Source organism: Apodemus sylvaticus, chromosome 2 (assembly GCF_947179515.1).
Source record: "Apodemus sylvaticus chromosome 2, mApoSyl1.1, whole genome shotgun sequence".
In the NCBI taxonomy this organism is placed as follows: Eukaryota; Metazoa; Chordata; class Mammalia; order Rodentia; family Muridae; genus Apodemus; species Apodemus sylvaticus.
In genome coordinates, this window is record NC_067473.1 from 154,186,017 (window position 1) to 154,209,515 (window position 23,499).

General features: G+C 45.9%; 2 long non-coding RNA genes and 1 pseudogene across 2 annotated transcripts; 1 reads left to right on the plus strand and 2 right to left on the minus strand.

The window, feature by feature from the left end:
* Window positions 1-279: 279 nt before the first annotated feature.
* Window positions 280-3,147, minus strand: LOC127677618 (uncharacterized). The gene is made up of 3 exons (XR_007976520.1): window positions 2,995-3,147; window positions 2,753-2,875; window positions 280-1,498 (listed from the first exon to the last, which is right to left on the minus strand). It is a non-coding gene; the product is annotated as an uncharacterized LOC127677618 (long non-coding RNA).
* Window positions 3,148-4,259: 1,112 nt separating this feature from the next.
* Window positions 4,260-5,756, minus strand: LOC127677619 (uncharacterized). Its single transcript, XR_007976521.1, has 3 exons — window positions 5,659-5,756; window positions 4,631-4,724; window positions 4,260-4,338 (listed from the first exon to the last, which is right to left on the minus strand). It is a non-coding gene; the product is annotated as an uncharacterized LOC127677619 (long non-coding RNA).
* A 10,000-nt stretch (window positions 5,757-15,756) lies between these two features.
* Window positions 15,757-17,798, plus strand: LOC127678087 (speedy protein A-like; annotated as a pseudogene).
* The last annotated feature ends 5,701 nt before the right edge of the window (window positions 17,799-23,499 follow it).

Below are 23,499 nucleotides of genomic sequence, written 5' to 3' on the forward strand. Positions count from 1 at the left end.
CTCCCCTGTGTTCCAATTGGCTTCCCTCAGAATCTAAGAGAGGGGAGATTTTCTTCAAAGCATAGAAGGACTTTGTTTCAATCCAGGGATGGGCTCTTTCTATAAATTTCTTTCTAGACACAGCCTACATCTAGGGGCAACTTTAGAAAAAATTTCAGAGGCTTGACAATGGTGTTTATAATGGATTAAAACAGCAACTGGTGAGGTTATGATTTTTTTTTTTTTTTTTTTTTTTTTGGTTTCTCGAGACAGGGTTTCTCTGTGTGGTCCTGGCTGTCCTAGAACTCACTCTGTAGACCAGGCTGGCCTTGAACTCAGAAATCCGCCTGCCTCTGCCTCCGAAGTGCTGGGATTACAGGCGTGCACCACCACACCCGGCCAAGGTCATGAATTTTAAGAAGGGAAGCTAAGACTCATTTAGGTATTCTTCACACTAATACTTTCAGTGGGTCGGGATTAGGCAAAAGGCTAAAACAGAGGGCCAAGGGAGGATAACACAGAAGTTTCCAGATGGAGGTGGAGTATGTGGGCTGTCAAACTGACCAGCAGGGTAGGGCACTGAGCATCCTGTGTGGTTGTCTTCTCCACCTCTGACATCACGCCTGAAAGACACTTACTTGGCAAGGACTGACTTGATGAGAAAGTCACTCCAGCCTCTGTTAAGGACAACTCCCTTCCGGCCACAGAGTTCATTGCTTTCTATAGTCTTTGTAATATTAGTGAAGTTAACATGGCCTGAGGGGAGATAAGGAAGGGGAAGTATCAGCCACAATAATCAGAGGGACCAGTGAGGTCTCTTCTCCTTTAGAATCTCAGACTGGCCTGGCCTGGGATCTTGTCACAGTGCAAACTCAGAGTCCTGAATTCTGCATTTCGCAGACAGTCCTGGGTGATGCCAGGGAGGAGGTCACCGTGTGAAAGGTGACTGCCTGGAGTGCATTTTGATGGCTACCTGCTTTGAGGTGAGAGATGCACTGAGCAGGGTAAAGTGTTTGCTTTTATGCTATTGTTTTGGTGCTGAGGATGGAACTAGGGGCCTTGTAACACATCCTAGGCCACCACTTTACCACTGAAGTGAAGAGGCAGAGCAGAAGTAATGGGTTTTCTCTTCTTACCATTGTACAAAGACTGCAGGTACTCTCTAGGGTGCAGGCTGGCCAGCTCTGTAGAAAGACAGCTGCTTTGTGGTAAATCAGCCCAGAGAAGACTCATGTGGTGAGCTGTGGAAGAGAGCTCCAACTGACAGCTGAAGCCAAACACTGTAGAATTCAGTCTGTGTGTCTGTCAGAAACGGAGGCTTTGAAGTCAGCTTGAAAGCAAATCTTCTCCTCTCGAAGAGTCTTCAGGTGAGACCATAGCTAGATGGCTTCATGGGAGACCTGGATGCCATACAGACCAGGTGTGATAGCATATGCACAAAATCCCAGCACTTGGATGCTGGGGGCTTGGATTGGAAGTTCAAGGCCATCCTCAGCTACAAAGCCAATTAGAGGCCAACCTGGAATATATGTGAATGTGCATGAATAAATAAATGTTTGTTCTTCCAAGCCACTAAATTTTACAGTGGTTTATAACTAATACATCAAAGGCCATATTTTGATTGTAGGTATTTACTCCAGGACAACAGTCAGTTGGTTGGTATGAAGATTAAATGAGTTGGTATAGCGGCTAGAAGGATGGCTCAGAGGTTAAGATCACTGGCTGTTCTTGTTGAGTACCCTGGTTCAATTTCCAATAAGGGCATGGTGGCTCAAAACCACCTATAAATGCAGTTCCGGAGATCTGATGTCGTCATTTGACCTCCACAGGATCCTGCATGTACGTGGCACATGGACACACACTCAGGCATGTACACATCATACATAAAATAAAAAATAAATACTCTTACAGGATATTTGATCACACTGTGAACCCTTAGATTGGGTTATTTGCTGAAAAAGCTGGTTCTAGTTGTGGTGTGGCTCAGTCTTAGCGCACATTTCATCCTTCTGGGTGGAATTCAGACACGCCCTTAGTACACACCTATAATCCTAAACAATGAAGGTAGTTTGTAGAGGGGAGTGTTCATGAAAGTGACGCCTACTTGCATGGCAGACCAAGTGACAAATTAGAGAAAGCTTTGACAGAATAGGATTTGCCCAACTCTCAGGAAAACAGATGGAAAGAGAGGGGCTACTTAAGAGAGAAGAAGAAGGAGGAGGAGGAGGAGGAGGAGGAGGGGAGGAGGAGGAGGAGGGGAGGAGGAGGAGGAGGGGAGGAGGAGGAGGAGGAGGAGGAGGGGAGGAGGAGGAGGAGGAGGAGGAGGGGAGGAGGAGGAGGAGGAGGGGGGGAGGAGGAGGAGGAGGAGGAGGAGGAGGGGAGGAGGAGGAGGAGGGGGAGGAGGGGGAGGAGGAGGAGGAGTTTTACAGAAACAGGTTAAAGAGAGAATAAGCTAGATACAGGTGAAGATAGAACAAGCCAGAGAACGAGAAGAACACATTGTTGGTTTTGAGGTCAAGCAGAGCAATTCAGCTAACTCAATAGAGATCAGAAAGAACTAGAAAGGGTGAGCTTATTCAGCAGCAAGTCTTAGAGGCAGAAAACATTCTGGGCCTAGATTAGATTGTACTGAGGCTAGAAGCTTCCAGGACTAGACCTAGGTTAGCAGACAGAGGCAGTAAGCCTTGGAGATGACAATTACCACAGGAGAATAAAAGATACTGTTACAAAATATTTCTAAGAACTGGGTAAACACATTAAAGCAGAATAGTACCTGTCCTATGGGGGTCCTCGTCCTAAGTACCCAAAACTTCCGTTTCACACTCAGAATATTCCAGATTGGATGGATTTGTTTGGACATCTTTTTGAGTCTTCGCTTATTGATTTACCACATGGCCTCAGAAGGAAAGAATAGAGGCAGATAAAAGGGAGGAAAGCAGAAATGAGCAACTGTAGCAGGAAACGCGGATTTCTCCAAACCCCGCCTGCTTCCCTGCCCATCCAGGCCTCACTTACCCAGTTTGACAGGCAGGTCTTTGCTTCATCAGCTCACGGGCAGCTGGAGGCCAGATAACCTGTCCATGATTCTCCATGGCACTCCTCTGATGGGGTCACGTGAGTCTGAACTGAACGATTTAGAGACAAAGGATAGGAAAGTGGAACATGACAGTGCGGGCTTTGGAAACTCAAGTCCAAATCACATCTGTGCTACAGATCAAGCTCAAGGCCAGTGGAAGCAACTTTGTGGAGACCCTATCTCAAAATAAAAAGCAGGCTGGGAGATGGGGGTGGGATGAGAGAGGATAACGGGAGGTAGGAACGATAAAAATGTATTCACGTATGGAACTGTCAAAGAATAATATAAACAAAAATACTCAGTGGTAGAGCATTTGGTTCAAGGGAGCGTGAAGCCATGCGCTCAATTTACATACTCAACTTACAAATGAAGGAAGGAAAGAAGGGAGCTGGATGGGGGCAGGGGTGGGGAATGAAGGGTGGCTATAAGCATATAAGATAGTGCTAGGGGAAAATCGGGGCCTAAGACACCAACATGGCCTCTCCCAGGGAAATCTGGTACGCTTCCAACTTAGGGTCAAACTTGTGGTGTAAGAATAAGACTCCAGGGCTGCACTGCTTCCGGAATCCCCACTCCCACCCTGATGCAGTCCTTTAGATAACTGAAGACAGTGGTAGTAAGGCGGAAGGATTTCCCACGAATGACTGAGTAAAAGCAGAGTCAAGTCAACAGAGAATGGCGGGGAAGCAGCCCAGCTGAAGCCTCTGGCATGGGAGGTGTAGACTGTCACAGCCTTCCACTCAGTGATGGCCCCCGTGGAACTGTGGTCTGGACCAGCTTGATCCCCAAGAACACACAAGAACCTAAGTGAGGTTTGCTGGGGAAGAGGGGAAGCGGGAGCGCCTTCAAGAGAACTGATCTGCAAAAGGAGAAGTAGGGGCGAACGCACCACGTGAGTCCTCGCATAAGGGAGATGTTCAGACACGAGAGACGGGGTAACATGATTATGTGGTTTGTGGCTTGTCAAAACGGGAACGTAGTCAGTGTTTTTAAGCATCGGTGTGGACTTCTGGTGAGCATGCAGTCTGCGTGGGAGGAGAGGACGAATCTGTTGGGGGGGGGGGCAGGGAGGAGCTTCTGACACTGAGATTTTCCAAATGACGATTTTGAGTTTTCTGCCGACTGTATCCCATGGCCAATCATTTACATGAAACTTACAGGAAACAGTTCCCACAGCCAGGTCTCTGGGAAGTACTGGGAGCCCTCTGCCTGCAGGCAATGGTGATGCTAATCCAGCCTTCAGGGCAATACCGCCATCTGCTGACGAGGCCAAGAGGAAAATACTGGAAAACAAAAGACGCCCGTTATGAGTCTTCTGGGAGGCTAGTAAGAATTTCAGAGCCAACCAGAGAACTCACACAAAGTATAGGGCCGCCACGGAGAGGAGAGGTCAGAAAGGCCACTGGGAAAATACCGACAAAGAACTGTGGCCGGAGACTGAACAGATACGGGTTCCAGGCTTCAAAGGCTCTTCCTGGAGAGACATTCTGGAAATGTTCTGCATCTACAACGCAGGACCAATCTGAGGTGGCAGACACCGTCTGAGTTTTCAGGGTCCCGGGCCCCACAGCTTACCTGCCTGAATGGTCTTGCTGTAGTGTGAAGAGTGGCAACTGCCATCTCCTGGCTTCTTGACTTCGGCATCTAATAAAGTTTCCAAGCGCATGTCCTGATCATCACCAAAGAGACCAACAAATGAAGTGTCAAGGTGTCTTTACCTTACTACCAGACCAAGAGCCAAGGAGTTCCGTCCTTAAAGGTTTGAACCAAAATATCCTTTTTTTATTGATGGTGACACTAGTGATTATTACCCAGCATTCCCTTGGAGACCAGGACGCTTACTAGGTCACTTGAGGTTTGGTGAGCAGCGACAGAAAGCATGCGTGAGTTCCATCCCCCAAACCACAAGGAGAAGAAGATGACATTGCATGAGACTTCAGTGTGACTAATGAGGTCTGACTAGCTCAGCCACAAATTCATTAAAAATAAAGATGTTTATGCTCTCTACAAGCATCAGTCACCGTGTCCGCAGAACTTGACTTCTGAGAGCAGAGAGCTCACTTTAAAGTGCTCCTGAACTCACAATCATCTTACCCACCTCCAGCTCTGGCACGACTTTAGGAGGGGTTGAGAGGAGGGTGAAGAGGAAAAGGAGAAGGAAGAGGAGGAGGGGGAGCAGGAGGGGGGAGACCAGGAGGAGGATGGGGGTGGTGGACAAAGAGATTTCAGCCTAGATCTAAACACTAAAGATTTTCTACATGACAGGAACAGTGTGACAACCGATTTCCATATTCTCTTCGTCGAACTGGGCTGAACTTGCTTTGTCTCCAACTCCATAACCCACAAGATCTTTCTCTTTGCCCAACTCCTTTCCTTCCTTCCTCCCTCCCTTCCTCCACTTCCTCCTCCTCCTCGACAGGGTTTTTCTTTGTAATCCTGGCCATCCCGAAGCTTGCTTGTTCTTTTGCTCTGTAGTCCAGGGCGGCATATAACTCAGAGATCCGCTCACTTCCGCCCCAGCTCGAATGCTGGGTCCAAAGGCAGGCGCCACCGCAGCAGCTCAGCCCAACTCATTTCTTTACTCTTTCCTACTGCCCTCTCACCTGGTTGCCAGAGCTCATCTCCACGAAGAACTGCATTTCGTCAGCTGTGACAGCTCTGCTGGGAAATGTGAGGTGGATGAGGAGGAGGGGGGTGGGGCCAGTCTGGAGGTGAAGGGCAATGAGAACAGGAGCCTTTCAGGCCGGAAATAGAAGAGGGACAGAGGAAGCAAGAGCCGCATGCTCACCTACACGAGCCATCCTACACTCATCTCTGCTCTGCTCCAATGTCTGGCGAGGCCTCGCGGGGTCCACACTGCCTCGCAGTCTCTGGTTAGCGTCAGCGTTCACTTCCAGTTGCCTCTGTGCGTAGGAACTATTCTCTAGGTCTCTTTCCCAGGACCATATGCACTCACCTTTCCCTTTAACCCTCAGGTGGTTCTGCCCCTCCATCTGGGAACACCCTTTCCCTGATGACTAATGAAGAGAGAAAAACCTAAAGCTCAGAAGTCAGTTTCTTTCCTCTGGGGCCTCCCTAGGGGTCATGTCTGTCTCTCTCCATAAACACCAGCCCTTCTCACACTTCCGGAGCCTGTACGTTACCTCACCTAGCAGCCCTCTGCCTCTCAGAGGCCAGGTGCTGCCCGCAGGGCGAGATGATGGCTGGTCTCCAAGTGGAGGCTTGGCTAAGAACCAGAATGGAGGTTGGACAGAAACAAAGGACAAGGGAGCATAAAAGTGATCCCCCACGGCAGGCCATTCTCCAGAACTTGCCTAGCATCTCCAAATTTTATCATTTTACAACCCTTGTAGCATAAGTCAGCTAAAATCCATCCTCCCAATCATTTTTTATGCGGAGGTTCAATGCGGTGGTTCTATGCCGTGGCTCTGTGTGGTGGTTCTATGCAGAGGTTCTATGCAGTGACTCTGTGCAGTGGTTCTATGCGGTGGCTCTGTGCGGAGGTTCAATGCGGTGGTTCTATGCGGTGGTTCTATATGGAGGTTCTATGCGGTGGTTCTATGAGGTGGAAATGGATCTTAGGCTGTCCAGAGCTGACCTGGCATCTGGCTCTCAGGAGAAGTTACTTTCTACACACATCCTGTGTGCTCTCACCTCAACTAGAACCCTGTGGCTTCTGTCTCAGCAGGCTAGCAGTCTTGATTCCACCCAGCGCCCACTGCCAGTTCTCAGCTGCCCGCCTGACTCTCAGAACTCCTCAGGCCCCGCCCCCACCCTATTACCCCTACCCCTCCGGCCCCTGTTCTCAGGACCCTGTCTGTAACCACACTGTGACTTGTTATTTTCTGTACACCTCTCCTCATTCTGTTGGGTCAAGAGATTTGTTTTTAGCTTGCTGGAGTCGGGAAAAAGACAGAAGCAACTGGAATGATTCTGAAGAGAGAACACCATAGAAATTGAGAAGATAAGGAAACAGAATGACTCCGGTCACCCCTCCAAAGGCTTATTTGAGTCTAGTTGCTTCTGTCACCATGAGTGGCCAGTAATCTGCTTATCTTTAACACACTGATTTCTGTCTCCCAGCTTGGGGTTGTGCTTCTCGAACAAGGCTGCTGTGGATGTCAGATTTCAGTTTGCTTTAGGAATACAGTCCAGAAGCCAGGCAGTAGGAATGCGTGCCTTTAACCCGCATTCGGGAGGCAGAGGCAGGTGGATCTCTGATGTCAAGACCAGCCTGGTCTATAGAACCAATTTCAGGACAGTCAGGGCTACACAGAGCAACCCTGACTCAGACAAACAGACAGACAGACAGACAAACAAACAAATAGAATATGGTCCAGGGCTGGAAGGCCCCAGAACTCACAAAATGGTAGAAGTTGAAAACCAATTCACAGTCCTCTGGTCTCTATATGCTCACCAAACACACCCACAGACACATAGACACACACACACACACACACACACACACACATAAACACATAGAAGACAGAGAGACAGAGAAACAGAGAGACCGAGAGACAGAGACAGAGAGATTGCACTATGTGTGCTTGTGTATATACACGGCAGTGAAGGCTTGGGAGTACAGTTCAGGAGTAGAGTACTTGCTGAGTTCAACCCTCAGCACTAGCAATTATCAAATCAAATTAAAAGCTGAGTGATGGAATACACACGCAGAATGAAACTGTTTCTGAGTCCCACAGTCGCTCTCCCTCCCCTCTCTTCACCCTCCTCCCTTCAGCCCTGGCCAGCAACATTTTCTTGGTTAACTTCTCATTTTGTTTTCCTACAGAGTTACCCAGGGTTTCTGTTCAAAATCCTCTGTCTTCAGTACCTCCCCCATCCCATCCCTTGTTTCATTTCAAGATGGTGCAATTCAGTTGCCAGTAGGATGTGCAAACACTGACCACATCACAGCATCTAGTCTTTTTTTTTTTTTTAAGATTTATTTACTGTCATATGTAAGTACACTGTAACTGTCTTCAGACACACCAGAAGAAGGCGTCAGATCCCATTATAGATGTCTGTGAGCCACCATGCAGTTGATGGGAATTGAACTCAGGACCTCTGGAAGAACAGTCAGTGCTCTTAACCGCTGAGCCATCTCTCCAGCCCATGAATCCAGTCTTCATGTTTCCTGAGGTACAGTGAATTGTAACTGAGGTACGTGTTAAGGACTAAATGTGTACTGCATGAAAAAACTTAGTTGAAAAAAAAAAGATTAAATATCTTTTATTCTTTGGGCTTTTTGAGACTGAATGTTGCTGCAGAGGTCAGTCTGACCTTGAATTTATAATCGACCCTTCTGCCTCTGCCTTCTTAATACTGAAATTGCAGGCAGGGACCACATGTCTAGATGGGTTTCATTGTTTGTTGAGATGGTATTTGTGTAGCCCAGGCTATCCTTGAGCTTCCTATGTAGCCAAGAATGACCTTTGTCTTAGAGTTCTCATGGCTGTGAAGGGACACCATGACCAAGACAACTCTTTTTGCCCCCCAAGTTAGGGTTTCTCTGTGCTGGAACTCACTCTGTATACCAAGGCTGGCCTCGAATTCAGAAATCTGCCTGCCTCTGCCTCCCAGAGTGCTGGAATTACAGGCGTGCGCTGCCACTGCCAAGAGACCAAGACAACTCTTACAAAGGCAAACATTTATTTGGGGCTGGCTTACAGATTCAGGGGCTTGGTCCATTATCGTCATAGCAGGCATAGCAGGAAGCATGGCAGCAGGCAGGCAGACATGGTGCTGGAGAAGGAGCTGAGACTTCTATATTTTGATCTGAAGTCAACCAGGAGAGACTGGCATTCTTAGGCCACTAGGAAGAATCTCTCTTCTGCAATGGGTGGAACCTGAGCATAGGAGGAGACCTCCAAAGACATCTCCACAGTGATACACTTCCTCCAAGGCCAAACCTCCTAACAGTACCACTCCCTGTGGGACAAACATATTCAAGCCACTATATTCTACTCCCTGGCCCCCCACAGGCTTGTTCAAACACAAGTCTTTGGGGACCACAGCTATCCAAACTACCCCAACCTTGAACTTCTGATCTCCTGCTTCTGCATCCTGAGTGTGGGGATTTTAGGTCTACACTACCATACTCAGCTTTCCAAAGTCTTAACTTCTTAAACATGACTGTAAAATTATGCAATTATACACATATCACATGTCACATGTCCTGCACTTCGTCTCCATCCAGGCTCTGTCTCTCAGATCTGACTGACCTCCCTCTCAATATCCTTTCACAATCCCTTATTTTCCAACTCACATAGTAGGAGAAGGTGATTTCTTGGTCAGGGCTTGCATCCTTTGGACCGATGGAATTGTCCACTAGTGGCTCCTGGGTCTGGGCACATCTCACCAGGTCACTTGGCTACTGGATGCCTAGGAAGCTTCGGGTGGTGTTGTAGGAGGGATGTAGGTACAGATGGGCATTTTGGTAGCAATGATGAAGGGGCAGAGAGAGAGGAGAGAGGAAATACAGAGGGAGGGAGGGAGGGAGGGAGGGAGGGAGGGAGAGAGAGAGAGAGAGAGAGAGAGAGAGAGAGAGAGAGAGAGAGAGCCAAAATGTCTGGATTACATATTGAAGAACTCCTGGAGGAAGGCCAGCCTCCCTGGGCTGGAGAGTTCAGGGTAGAGGTGTGGCATGCCAGCCATACCTTGTAACAGGTAGGGACCAAGGGATGCTGGGAGAACCTAGAGGTCCGGTCCACTTTGGTATATAAACTGGGTACCTCAGCTGCTTGTCCTGGGTCTGAATCTCAACACTCTGGATCATATACCAAAATTTTCAGTTGGAACTTGCCCTGAAAGGAAGAGAAGGAAAGAGTAAGGGAGGAGAGAGGGAGAGCAGAGGAGAGGAGGAGAAAGAGAGATGTATGCTCTTTTTTTAAATGACTTATTTATTTTATTTATATGGGTACCCTGTAGCTGTCTTCAGACACACCAGAAGAGGGCATCAGATCTCATTACAGATGGTTGTGAGCCACCATGTGGTTGCTGGGAATCAAACTCAGGACCTCTGGAAGAACACTCAGTGCTCTTAACCGCTGAGCCATCTTCTCTCCAGCCTGAGATATGTGCTCTTAATCCCAGAGATCTTCAGTTCTTTCCAATTGTTACTTCCCGAGAATGACAGATGACAACTGGACATTTCACTGGAGGCCTGGCCATGATCAGGTGAAGAATTCATGAATGTGGGCAGTAACATTGTCATAAGGAGGTCGGGGCTGAGAGGGCTGCACTCTAGTTGTCAAGTAATGGGTAATTGTGAAAGATCTACCTTCATAAGACTGGTGCCAGCTGGGAAGATAAGCATGGCCAAGGGTGTATTTTAGGGATAGGAAAACTAAGTATAGAGTATGTGGATGTTGAAAAATAGTTATTTCTGAATGCAATGATTGAGCCTAGAATAAAGACTAGCTACAGGACAAATTGTACGTGCTTGCCTAAACACCATAGTGGAACGACTGCCACAGCAGTTCTCCTTTATCAAATTCCTGCACTACTATTTTTTACCAGGTAATTCTAGAGCATCCTCTCTGCCTGACTATGTGCCTGCTACATCACTCGTTGATGGCTACAGGAAGTTAGCTCATGCTGATCTGAGGCTCAGGAAACTCCTGGTGGGTCAGCTCTGGTCCTTGTACGTCATCACTGCTGTAAGCATATGCATGGGCTAGCAGGTTGGGTATGAGAGACAGGTGGAACATCAGCTTTCAACCAGCAGCTCACAGACATACACCCAAGTCCACTAAGATCGTCTGCCCGCTGACCACTGTGGACGGACAAGCATCGAGTACTTTCTGTTCTGTAGCGGTGACTGAGTGCTTCACGGCTTCCACTGCACAGCTGTCCCCCTAGTAACTGACATAACCAGCCTTCCTTGCTAATCATATAAAATCCGCAGGTCTCTTGGTGCTTGGATCATGAATGTCCCCCAAAGGTCACACATGGAGGGCTTGGTTTCCAGCCTGTGGCCCTACTGGGAGGTGGAATAGCCTTTAGGAAATAGAACCTGATGACAGGAAGTGAGGTCATGAGGGAAGGGATATTGACCCTACACACGCATGCATGCACACACACACACACACACACACACATGCATGCACGCACGCACTCACAGAGTTTCTATCCATCATAGGTGCCCTGCCACCACAGATACAAAGCAACAGGACCATGTTTCCATAGACTAAAAACCTTGAAACCATGAACCAAACTAAATGTTTCCTCTTTAAAAGTCTGTTAATTTAGGTGTTTTGTCAGAACAGTAGAAAACTGACCAACGAGAGCCATTTTTACGTGTACGAGGGAAAGGAAGGAGGAAGGCTTCAGTCGGATCCACTGCGCTCCCTGCTCAGACCTCATATACAACATCACTCAGAAATGAGGATGGACTCATTTTTGTTTGTTTGTTTGTTTGTTTCTGTTTTTTGAAACAAGATCTCTCTGAGTAATCACAGCTTTCCTGGAACTTAATCTATAGAGCCCACTAGCCTCAAACTCAGAGATCTGCCTGCCTCCGTTGGGATTAAAAGTGTGCGCCACCACAAGTATCAGAGTAGTGTGTAGGGATTCAGATATGAGGATTTTCATTCCATTAATACTAAAAATAGGGGAGGATGGGGCGCCCGGGAAGAGGAAGGAGGACAGGCGTGGGGCCTGAGAGGAAGAAAGGAGCAAGAAGGACTCAGCGAAACACTTCACAGCCATGATCATTAGAGACCTGTTCTGTACCCCATGACTCAAAAGGCTGGACCTGACGTCTCCCTTCCTCTGCTAACAACAAAGAACTCACGCTGAATTCCTCTCTGAAGAGCTTATTGTCATCAGCCATTTTCCAGTTAATCTCCTCTTCCAGCTTGTCCACAGGCAGTGATGTTCCCCAGGTCTTACCCACATCCTCCGTGCGGCCATTTGACAGGCAGAAAGAACTGGAATGACTCCCAGCATGCTTGTATTTCTTAAACCTAGTGAGGACATATTTGTAATGAAAAACTAGACACAGAGGTTAAAAAAATACTAAAAATAGGAAGACTCTAAGGAAAACCTTCTGTGGAACCATCAAATGAATGTTTTGGAGTTACATGCCAAGGGAGAATTATAAAGAAAAATCTTGAGCCTTTCCTCTGGCATGCTACCCCTAGCCTTCTGGGATTGGGAAGTGAAGGGGGAGCGTAACTCCAGGGAACTGTGGAATACCACATAACTGTATCCAGTGTGAAGGGAGCAAGGCCATTATGGTCAACAGCTGGGCTCTGCTTAGTGGGTCCATTTACGCTGTAGATCACCAGGAATACTGGATGGTTCTTGATGAGTCATTGTGGCTTCTAACTTTGACCTGAGGGGTGAAAGTGCTGGGGTTTCACAGTCAGGTCAGGAGGAGATGGGGTATGTATCAGGCAAAGCAAAGTGATAACAGAAACTCCAAGAACACATTCTGGGGGAAAAGCCCTAGGAAAAGGTAGATGTGATTCAAGCTTGGAGAAACACACAAAAGTTGTTGGTTTTGGTTGGCTTTAGGAGTTCTTATGAAGGCAAAGGACACTGTCAATAGGACAAAATGGCAACCAACAGATTGAGAGAAGATCTTTACAATCCTACATCTGATAGAAGGCTAATATCCAATGTATACAAAGAACTCAAGAAGTTAGACTCCAGCCTGGCAGTGGTGGCACACGCCTTCAATCCCAGCACTCCTTCAATCCCAGCACTTGGGAGGCGGAGGCAGGCGGAGGCAGGCGGATCTCTGAGTCTGAGGCCAACCTGGTCTACAGAGTGAGTTCCAGGACAGCCAGGGCTACACAGAGAAACCCTGTTTTGAAAAACCAAAAAGAAGAAGAAGAAGGAGAAGGAGGAGGAGAAGGAGGAGGAGGAGGAGGAGGAGGAGGAGGAGGAGGAGGAGGAGGAGGAGGAGGAGGAGGAGGAGAAGAAGAAGAAGAAGAAGAAGAAGAAGAAGAAGAAGAAGAAGAAGAAGAAGAAGAAGAAGAAGAAGAAGAAGAAGAAAGACTCCAGAGAATCAAATAACCCTATTAAAAAACGGGGGTACAGGGCTAAACAGAGAATTCTCAGTTGAGGAAACTTGAATGGCTGCAAAGAACCTAAAGAAATGTTCAATAGACTTAGTTATCAGGGAAATGAAAACCAAAACAACCCTGAGATTCCACCTCATACCAGTCAGAGTGGCTAAGATGAAAATTTCAGGTGACAGCAGACACTGGTGAGGATGTGGAGAAAGAAGAACACTCCTCCATTGCTGGTGGGATTGTGAGCTGGTACAACCATTCTGAAAATCAGTTTGGTGGTTCCTCAGAAAATTAGACCTGAGGACCCAGCTATATCACTCCTAGGCATATAACCAGAAGATGCTCCAACATGTAATAAGGACACATGCTCCATTTTGTTCATAGCAACCTTATTTATAATAGCCAGAAACTAGAAAGAACCCAGATATCCTTCAACAGAGGAATGGATACAGAAAATGTAGTACATTTACACAATGGAGTACTACTATTAAAAACAATGAATTCATGAAATTCTTAGGCAGATGGATGGAACTAGAAAATATCATCCTTAGTGAGTGAACCCAATCACAAAAGAACATACATGGTATGCACTCACTGATAAGTGGATATTAGCCCAAAAGCTCAGAATAAACAAGATACAATTCACAGACTACATGAAGCTCAAGAAGAAGGAAGACCAAAGTGTGGGTGCTTCAGTTTTTCTGAGAAAGGCAACAAAATACTCACAGGAGCAATTATGGAAATAAGGTGTGGAGAAGAGACTGAAGAAAAGGCCACTCAGAGGATTCATCCTACCTGGGGATTCATCCTATAAACAGTCACCAAACCCCGATGCTATTGTGGATGATAAAAAGTGCTTGCTGAAAGGAGCCTGTTATGGGTCTCCTGTGGGTCTCTGCCAGAGCCTTACAGATACAGAGGCAGATGCTATCAGCCAACCATTGGACTTAGCACGGGGTCCCCAATGGAGGAGTTGGAGGGACAACTGGAGGAGCTGAAGGGGTTTGCAGCCTCATGGGAAGAGTGATGTCAGCCAACCAGATCCCCCAGGGCTCCCAGGAACTACGCCATCAACCAAGGGGTACACATGGCTCCAGCTGCATTTTTGGCGTAGGAGTGCCTTGTCGGGCATTGGTGGGAGGGGAGGTCCTTTTTCCTATGAAGGCTAGATAGATACCCCAGTGTGGGGAATTTGAGGGGGGTAAGTGGGAGTGGGTTGAGTGGAGGGGCACCCTCATGGAAGCAGGGAGAGGGATGATGGGTTGGGGGTTTTCTGGGAGTGTGGGAAACCAGGAAAGGGAATAACATTTGAAATATAAATGAAGAATATATATATATATGTGTGTGTATATATAATATATAAATAATAAATATAAGTATAAATATATAAATATATATGTTATTTATATATAATATATTTATATATCTATATGTCTATCTATCTATCTATCTATCTATATATATATCTATATATATATATATTTTTTTTTTTTTAAGGAGTTCTTATGGAGCCCAGGCTGGCCTTGAATTCATCACAGAGCCAAGAATAACCTGAACTTCAGTTTCTCCTGCGTCTGCTTTCCAAGTGCTCTCCCCTCCTCTCCTCCCCTCCCCTCCTTACCTCCTCTCTTCCCATCCCCTCTCCCCTCCTCTCCTCTCTTTCTTGCCTCTCTTCCTCTCCTCTCCTCTATTCTCCTCCCCTCCCTCCCTCTCCCTCTCTTCTTCCTTCCTTCCTTCCTTCCTTCCTTCCTTCCTTCCTTCCTTCCTTCCGTCCTTCCGTCCTTCCTTCCTTCCTGACCAGGCTGGCCTCAAACTCACAGAGATATTACTGCCTCTACCCACCCGAGTGCTGGGATTAAAGGTGTGTGCCCCCTCTGGGCTCTTCTTTATGTCATTGCTTTATGAGTCAAGGAGCACCCCTCCTACCTGTCCCTTCCTCCACCACCAAAGCCACAATATTAATCCAGTGAGGTCCTGGGCCTTAAAATTTCTCCACAGCCCTGAAAGACCTTGAGTTTCCAATCCTTCTGCCTCAGCCTCCAGAGCTATTGGGAAGACTGGTCTGCACCACCAGACCCAAGGTTCCTTTCATTCATTTCCCCAGGGACATCAATGTTGCACTCCATGCAGAGTAGAAATTAAATCCATAATCCTAAATTAATAACAGAGAATGAGAGCACTTGGGTGGTTATAAACTTCCTCTATGACTCATGTCTCCAAGCAGCATCAGATCGCCGGTATAACCCCTCCCCACCCCCACTTCCCCCGAATCTCCCCCCTACCCCCCAGGCCTCTGTCGATAAAGCTTTCATCTTCATCAGCACCAAAGCTCTGGATCTTTCCCGCAACATATTTTTTCAAAGAAGAATTCCTCTATGGTCAGTAATTGCTTTAGTTCCAACACCTCTACCTTGAACATAGATAACAATAGGAAAAACAGGAAGAAGCACGTGAGGTCCTGGCATAGCTAGTTAATCAAGGAGTATAGAAACAGTGATAATTCAAGTAGCCAGTTAATTAATGGAGTGTAGTTTAAATAGTGTTCCTGAAGCTGGACTCAGCACTAATTCAAAACATGAACGAACAATCCCTTCCCCTTGATACTTTTGCTGATTTTGTATCAAGATCGTGTCTAAGGCTTTGACTTGTTAGTTCCCCCACCTACCATATTCCTCCACAATGAAGGTGTCAACGGCCTGGCCCTTGGCCACTGTCACTGTGCCCAGCGTTGCCTCTGGTGCCAGTGGAAAGGGCAAGTCTACAGTGCCTTTCTGGGGTGTCTCTCCCAGCTACTGGGCAATCCAGTTGTTTGCGTGCTGTGTCCAATAAAGAGAAAGCACACAATGTGGCTGGCTGTTTGGCTTCCCTCTCTGCGTGGCAAAAAGCAGGGAACTAATACTACCCATTCTTACTCAGACTTGGATTCAAGAAAAAGAGGTAGGGTTTGGAGAGATGGCTCGGCAGCTAAAATCACCAGTTACTCTCCCAGAGGACCTGGGTTCAATTCCCAATACCCACAAGGTGACTCACAACCATCTTTAACTCCATTTCCAGGCGATCCAATGTCCACCTCTGGCCTTTGAGAACAATAAAATAATAAAGATTATTTATAAGAAAATAGCTCCCTGTGTGATTCATGATTTTATTATTGTAAATTCAGCCTCATTCAAGACAAAGCAGGTCTTTGAGTTCTTGCACGTATTATCACTGGCTTCAGAAAGCAGGCAGGCCTGAAGATCCTACTTTTCAGTCCTTTGTGAAAAACAAGGCTGAGGGAATTGGTTGTAAATTGCCTAAAATATGGGTAATTCTGCTAAAAAAAAAAAAGTTGATGAGGTACAGTGGACTCAAGTTTCCAGACATTTCTCAAAGGGATTTCTATGATGAAAGGGATTATTTTGCCCAACACAGACAACATGTCTAGGTAAGTGGACAGTGCACAGACACGTCAACAGAACTAGACATGAATACAATCATAGCAGGGCCTGGTGTCCTTATCTACAGAGGTTTCCATCACAGTGGACATAAGACCGTGGGAACAGCGTGTGTGGGTTAGCACCCAGGACTACTACACTTTAGAGCTCCTCTTGGGAACAAATCACCCCTTGACACTTTATTTTGGCACCTAGAAACCTGCGCACAGGAGTGATCTTACTTTCACTGATACTAAAATATATTTTTTTTAGGTTTAAAAGTGAGCCACTAAATGAATCCTGACACCGTATGTTTGAAGTTACAGGCTCAGAGAAAGTACAGTCATTCAAAAGAGGAAACTAGGTGAGTGACCAGCACACAACTGCCTGAGGTGGGTCGCTGGGGCGGAGGCTGCAGGCCGCTCGCTCTTCGCCGGCCTGCACAGATGATGACTTAATTCAAGATTTCTTGTGGATAGACTGTGGTGCAAAATTGCAGACAAGTATCTTTTGACTATGACCTTTGTTTATTTCAAGAGAGCTAAATTTACTATAAATGAGCATACCAGGATAAATTTCTTTATTGCTCTGTATCTGGCTAATACAGTTGAAGAAGATGAAGAAGAAGCCAAGTATGAGCCAAATTTTTCCATGGGCTTTAGGGAAAAACTGGAGAAAATTGTTGCCTAATTTCTTTTTTTCTTTTTTTTTTCTTTTCTTTTTTTTGTTTTGTTTTGTTTGTTTTTGTTTTTTGTTTTTTGTTTTTGGATTTGGTTTTTCCGAGACAGGGTTTCTCTGTATAGCCCTGACTGTCCTGGAGCTCACTCTGTAGACCAGGCTGACTTCGGACTCAGAAATCTGCCTGCCTCTGACTCCCAGAGTGCTGGAATTACAAGTGTGCGCCACCACCGCCTTTTGTTGCTTAATTTCTTAAAGTTAACGGACCAGCTCTGGGACAGGGAGGACTATAAGGCTATTGTAAGCAGGCAATGCTGTGAGGAAGTTATGGCCATTGCACCAACCTGTTACATCTGGCAATGTGGTCTGGGCATCACAGTGGAGCTGTTAAGGAACTACAACAGAGACGAAGTTTATCTGCCCCACGGACCTAGGGCCACGCCGGTGGATTGCTCACTGTGTGGTAAAAAAGGAAGACACGTGAGACTGGGACTGTCTTCATCGCCATCTTCACCCAGTGACACAGTAGAGCTAATGGAAAAACGTTCTCAGGAATTACACAATTCGTTATCAATGGACATGGCAGGTGACCCTTCTCAAGCTAACACCCATTCTCAAGGTATGATTTAATGGTAACGTAGACTAATGCATGTTCTTTATCTAGTCAGATTTACAGGCAAGAATGCTTAATTTACATCACTAAGTTACATTTGTATTGAAAGTTTTCCCCCTTCAAGTTACCACTTTTTATCCTGTCCATACCCATTTTGTGGTAGCCCACACACACTATAAAGGCTCTTAACATATCCTAAACTGAACTTCACTGTGCTATGAGGTCCAGCTATTAATATTAAGGCTTGAAGGGGTTCTATGACATGTTTATTTTATTTAAAAACATTTTCAAGAAAATAAATTTACTTCTAATACACACACACAAAGAGGAAACTAGTTTGCTTCTAACTCCCCAAAATGGGGTGAAATCAAGACAGTGCACACCTTTGATTGGGTTGGGGAAACCACGTAATTCTAACATTCCCAAAGACATGAACGCAAATGACATAAGGTAGGGATGGTAGCAAGTCTTCAAGAGCCAAAAAAGGGCCAGCAGGGTGACTGAGTAAAGGCATTTGTCACGAGCCTCGGCCCTGAGCTCCATCCCTAGCACCTGCAAGGTGCAAGGAAAGAACTGACTCCCGAAGATTGTCCTCTGACCTCCACATGTGTGTCATGGCTTTCATGTGTGTACACCTAAAAATGTAATTTAAATAAAAAATTAAGGGCCAAAACCTAAGATCCAAGTGACATAAGTTTCCCACAGACCTGAAGATATTTAGACAGCCAGGAGACAAATACCACTTTTATTAATATGCAAAGCCACAGGGTCTAAACAAAGACAATCAGAAAACAAAGTGCTTTCTTAACGCGGTGGTCAAGGGTCAGCAAAGAGGCCAGTTAGCTGGAAGTGTCTGGGAGGAGCTGAACGGAGCATCATCAATTCATCTTGGCTATATTTTATCATATTTACTTATTTATAGTGTGTGTGGTACATGTGTGTATATATGTGTGTGTGCTTGTATATGTCATGTGTATGTGCATGTATTATGTGTGCTTATATGTGTGTGTACTTTGTGTGTATGTGTTTGTGTGTGTTCATGTGTGTGTATGTATGTGTGAATGTGTATAGTATGAATGCGGTATTTGTGCATGCACTTGTGTGTGTGTGTGTGGTATACATATAGCATGTGTGTGGTGTACATAGAGTATACATGTGGTGTGTATGTACTGTGTGTGTGCATGTGTGTGTGTGTATAGTGTGTGTGGTATACGTATAGCATGTGTGAGGTGTACATATAGTATACATGTGGTGTGTATGTAGTGTTTGTGTGAGTGTGTATAGTGTGTGTGGTATATGTATAGCATGTGTGTGGTGTATGTGTAGTATACATGTGGTGTGTATGTAGTGTGTGTGTGTGTGTAGGTCAGAAGACAGCTTTCAGAAATTGGTTCTCTCCTTTCACCACGTGTGCCCCATGGACTGAAGAACTTGGATCATTAGGCTCCGCACGCAGCAAGCTCCTTTACTTACTGAGCCATCTCACTGGCCCATTTCTGCTGTATTTTATGTCTGAGTCTAAAATACTGTGTTCTTTATTTAATTGAAGGCAGCATTGCTCGCACCTGGGGCTGGTCTTCAACTCAGTAGAGAGCCTTGAACGTCTCATTCTCCTGTCTCATCCCAAGTATGAAATTACCATGTTCTTTAAACTTGCCATTTCTTCCTTTGGCTTCTTGGTAAATTTCCTTTTTTAAATGTCAGTTCTAGACCTATGTAGATGGAATATGGAGGGGGAAATCCTTTTAGAAGAGAAATCAAGCCTTATAACAAAGCCACAACCTTTTAAACAACCTGAGCAGAGCAAAGTCTAACAGAGGTAGCTAATGATCAGCCTCCAGGGGGCAGTAGAGTCTAAGCACTGGCTGAGACTGCCCCTGTGGTTTTGACAATAGGATACCAAACCGCTGAAGAAGAGATACAGGTGATGGGAAAGAGAAGCTAAAAGACTCTAAGTCGGAAGCAATGTAATTATGACTGCCAATCAGTAACAAGTACACAGGGAAAGAAGCTCTGGAGCCATGGAGACAGAAAACAGGAAATAAAAGGCCCTTCCTATGGTTAAGTTCTACTCTAACAAACCAGAAGGGGCATCCAATAGGTAAGGATCAAAGCATGTAAAATCCACAACTTGCCCAGAATAAGATCAAACCCATTATAAAATGTTACAATCAGCATGTGGCTCTGGGGGAGTGCTTGCCTGTCATGGGTCAACCTTGGTTCCATCTCCAGCAGCATGAAAAATAGAGATTTGAGGAAAAGACACAATGTTAAGGACTGAGTTGGAGGAATATTGAAGTATATTTGCCTAGTTACCATACTTTTAATTTTCCACATTTAATGTTGCCAGAAGAAAGCTGACTATAAATCACCTTATTATCTTGCCTCTTAATTTTTGTTTATTTTGTTTGTTTGTTTGTTTTTCAAAACAGGGTTTTTCTGTGTAGCTCTGGCTGTCCTGGAACTCAATATGAAGATCAGGCTGGCCAAGAGCTCAGATATCTGCCTGCCTATGTCTCCTGAGTGCTGCTATTAAAGGCATTTACAACCTTTAAGTAAGAGTCATTGCCTCTTAATTTTTATAAGATAGTGGAATTGCATAGTCTTATTTTTTCCTTTTAATAAGTAACCCCTGTTCTCTCTCTCCCAACCACTGAACTGCATGCCTTAATATCTTTTTTTAAGGATTTGTTTATTATATGTAAGTACACTGTAGCTGTCTTCAGACACACCAGAAGAGGGCATCAGATCCCATTACAGATGATTGTGAGCCACCATGTAGTTGCTGGGATTTGAACTCAAGACCTTCAGAAGAGCAGTCAGTACTCTTAACCACTGAGCAATTTCTCCAGCCCATGTCTTAATATTTGGACTGCAAAGCCATTTGGAATCATTCCCGAAGAGAAAGTCTTTAGATTTTTTTTTGTTTAGATTTATTTATTATTAATCATTCCATTTGTTTACATCTCAAATGATATCCCTCTTCCTGGTTACCCCTCCATAAATCCCCCATCCCACATCTGCCCATCCCACATCCCCTTTGCCTCTGCCTGGGTGCTCTCCCTCCCCACTGCTCCAGCATCCTCCTATGCTGGAGTATCAAACCTCCACAGACCAAGGGCCTCTCCTCCCATTGATGTCAGACATGATGTCAGACAAAGCCACCCTCTGCTACCTATGTATCTGGAGCCATGGATCCCTCCCTGTACACTCTCTGGTTGGTGGTCTAGTCCCTGGGAACAGTGGATGGTCTGGCCAGCCAACATTATTCTTCCTATGGGATTTCAATCCCTCTCCACTCCTCCAGTCCTTCCACCAGCTCCATCACAAAGTTCCCCAAGTTCAGTCTGATGGTTGGCTCCAAGCACCCATATCTGTATTGGTCAGTGGCTGGCAGAACCTCCCAAGGAACAGCTACATTGGGCTCCTGTCAGCAAGTGCCTCTTGGCAAAAGCAACAGTGTTGGGGTTTGGTGTCTGCAGACAAGATGGACCTCCAGGTGGGGCGATCCCTGGATGGCCCTTCCTTCAGTCTCTGCTCCATTTTTGTCCCTGTTGTTCCTTTGGACAGGAACATTTCTGGGTTGAAAACTTTGAGATAGGTGGGTGGCACCATCCCTCAACTGGGGGCCGAGCCTATCTACTGGAGGTGGTCTCTCAGGTTCTAGCTCCCCTTCGCTGTGCATTTCAGCTAAAGTCAAGTCATCCCTGTTGGGTACTCGGAGCCTCTAGATTCCCTGGTGTCTGGGACCCTCCAGTGGCTACCCTCATTTCTTCATTCCCCACTGCTACATATTTTTATTCAATTTCCTGACCATCTGTACCTCTCTTGTCCCCTCCAGTACCTGATCTGTACCTCTCTTGTCCCCTCCAGTACCTGATTCTGCCCCTCTTATTCCCCCCTCCTCTCTCCCTCCCAGATCCTTCCCTCCCTTTACCTCCCATGATCATCCTGTTCCCCTCTCACACCAGTCAGAATGCCTAAGATCAAAAACTCAGGGGACAGTAGGTGCTGGTGAGGATGTGGAGAAAGAGGAACACTCCTCCATTGCTGGTGGGATTGCAAGCTGGTACAACCACTTTGGAAATCAATCTGGCAGTTCCTGAGAAAATTAGATTTATTTATTTTATGTGTATGAAATTTTGCCTATATATACATATGTATATGTGTGTATGTGTGTGTACACACACACACACAGACACATACACAGACACACACATATCACTCAAGAATCATTTCCACGCAGTGCCTGCTGAGGTCAGAAGAGTGTGTCGAAGTTACAGATGACTGTGAGCTGCCAGGTGAATGGTGGGAATCGAACCCTGGTCTCCTGGAACAGCAATAATGCCTCTTAGCCACTGAGCCGTCTCTCAGCCCAATAGGTCTTTGTAAGCATAAGCAAATGCAGCCATCTCTTGGGAATGTTATCCTAACTGATTTGTGGATATAAGGCTGAAACCTGGCTTCCCGCCTACGAGGCTTCCCACACAGTCATGGCTTTGTGTATGTGGTGTGGTGCCCGAGGCTAGCACGCCTTCCTGCATGTGGTCTACAGCCACAACCTGGCATCCCCTTCTCATCATTCTCTTAGAGCGCCTTTCCCTCTTCTGGGCTAAATTCTTACCTTGCCCTTCACTGGAACCAGGTTACTGCCCATGGTGACAGTTCTGAAAAACACTAGAAAAGAAGTGGGCATCTTTAGCAACTAGGGTTTCCCCTCCCAGAATCTCCCCTCTGCCTGTTTTATTTCCTCACACATACTTCTAAGTCAGGAAAACCCCCATTAGGTTGTGGAGAGCGGAGGATGTTTAATTTATTTATTTATTTTTAGTGTGAGAGAAAAGTGAAGCCCACAGCTTTTCAGTTTCTCTCCAGGGCTCCTGAGTGTGAGACCTCAAAGTGGAATGCCTCTCAAAATAAAAATGAATAAAAGAATGAACGGGGTTCTAGCCAAGCACTAGACACACACACACACACACACACACACACACACACACACACACACACATGCATGCCTTACCTTACTGGCCTGGGTGTAGACTAATTCGTCAGTCTGCACAAATGTGCTGTTCCCTTTTCCTCCTCCTTGAAGCTGAGGTTGTTTCCAACTCCGGACACACAGATAACACATTTTCCATGGCATCAGCAAGTGGGAGGACCTGGACAGGAGAGGGGAACCATGGGTGAGGAGTAGGAGTACTAGGGCAGCATAATCAATAGTCTTGACCCAGCAGTGGGAAAACTAATGGGTAAAAACTAAGTCAAGCAAAGGTAGAAAGAGTATAAAGACATGGTCTTGATCTTAGTGCCTGAGCTGTTGGTGTTCTGTTCAGGAAGTTGTTCCCTATGTGTTCACGGCTATTCCCTACTTTCTTTATTAGATGAAGTGTGTCCATTTTCATGTTGGTGTCTTTGATCCACTTGGACTTCAGTTTTGTACAGGGTGATAAATATGGATCTATTTGCACTCTCCTGCGTGCAGACATCCAGTTAGAACAGGCACCATTTGCTGAAGATGCTTTCTTTTTCCCATTGTATGTTTTTAACTTCTTTGTCAAAAATCAAGTGTCTGTAGTCTTCTGGGTCTTCAATTCTATTCCACTGATTAACCTGTCTGTTGTTATGCCAATGCCATATTTTGTGTTTGGTTGTTCTTGATATTATTGTTGTTTTTATCATTATTGTTTTGTAGCACAGCTTGGGATCAGGGATGGTGAT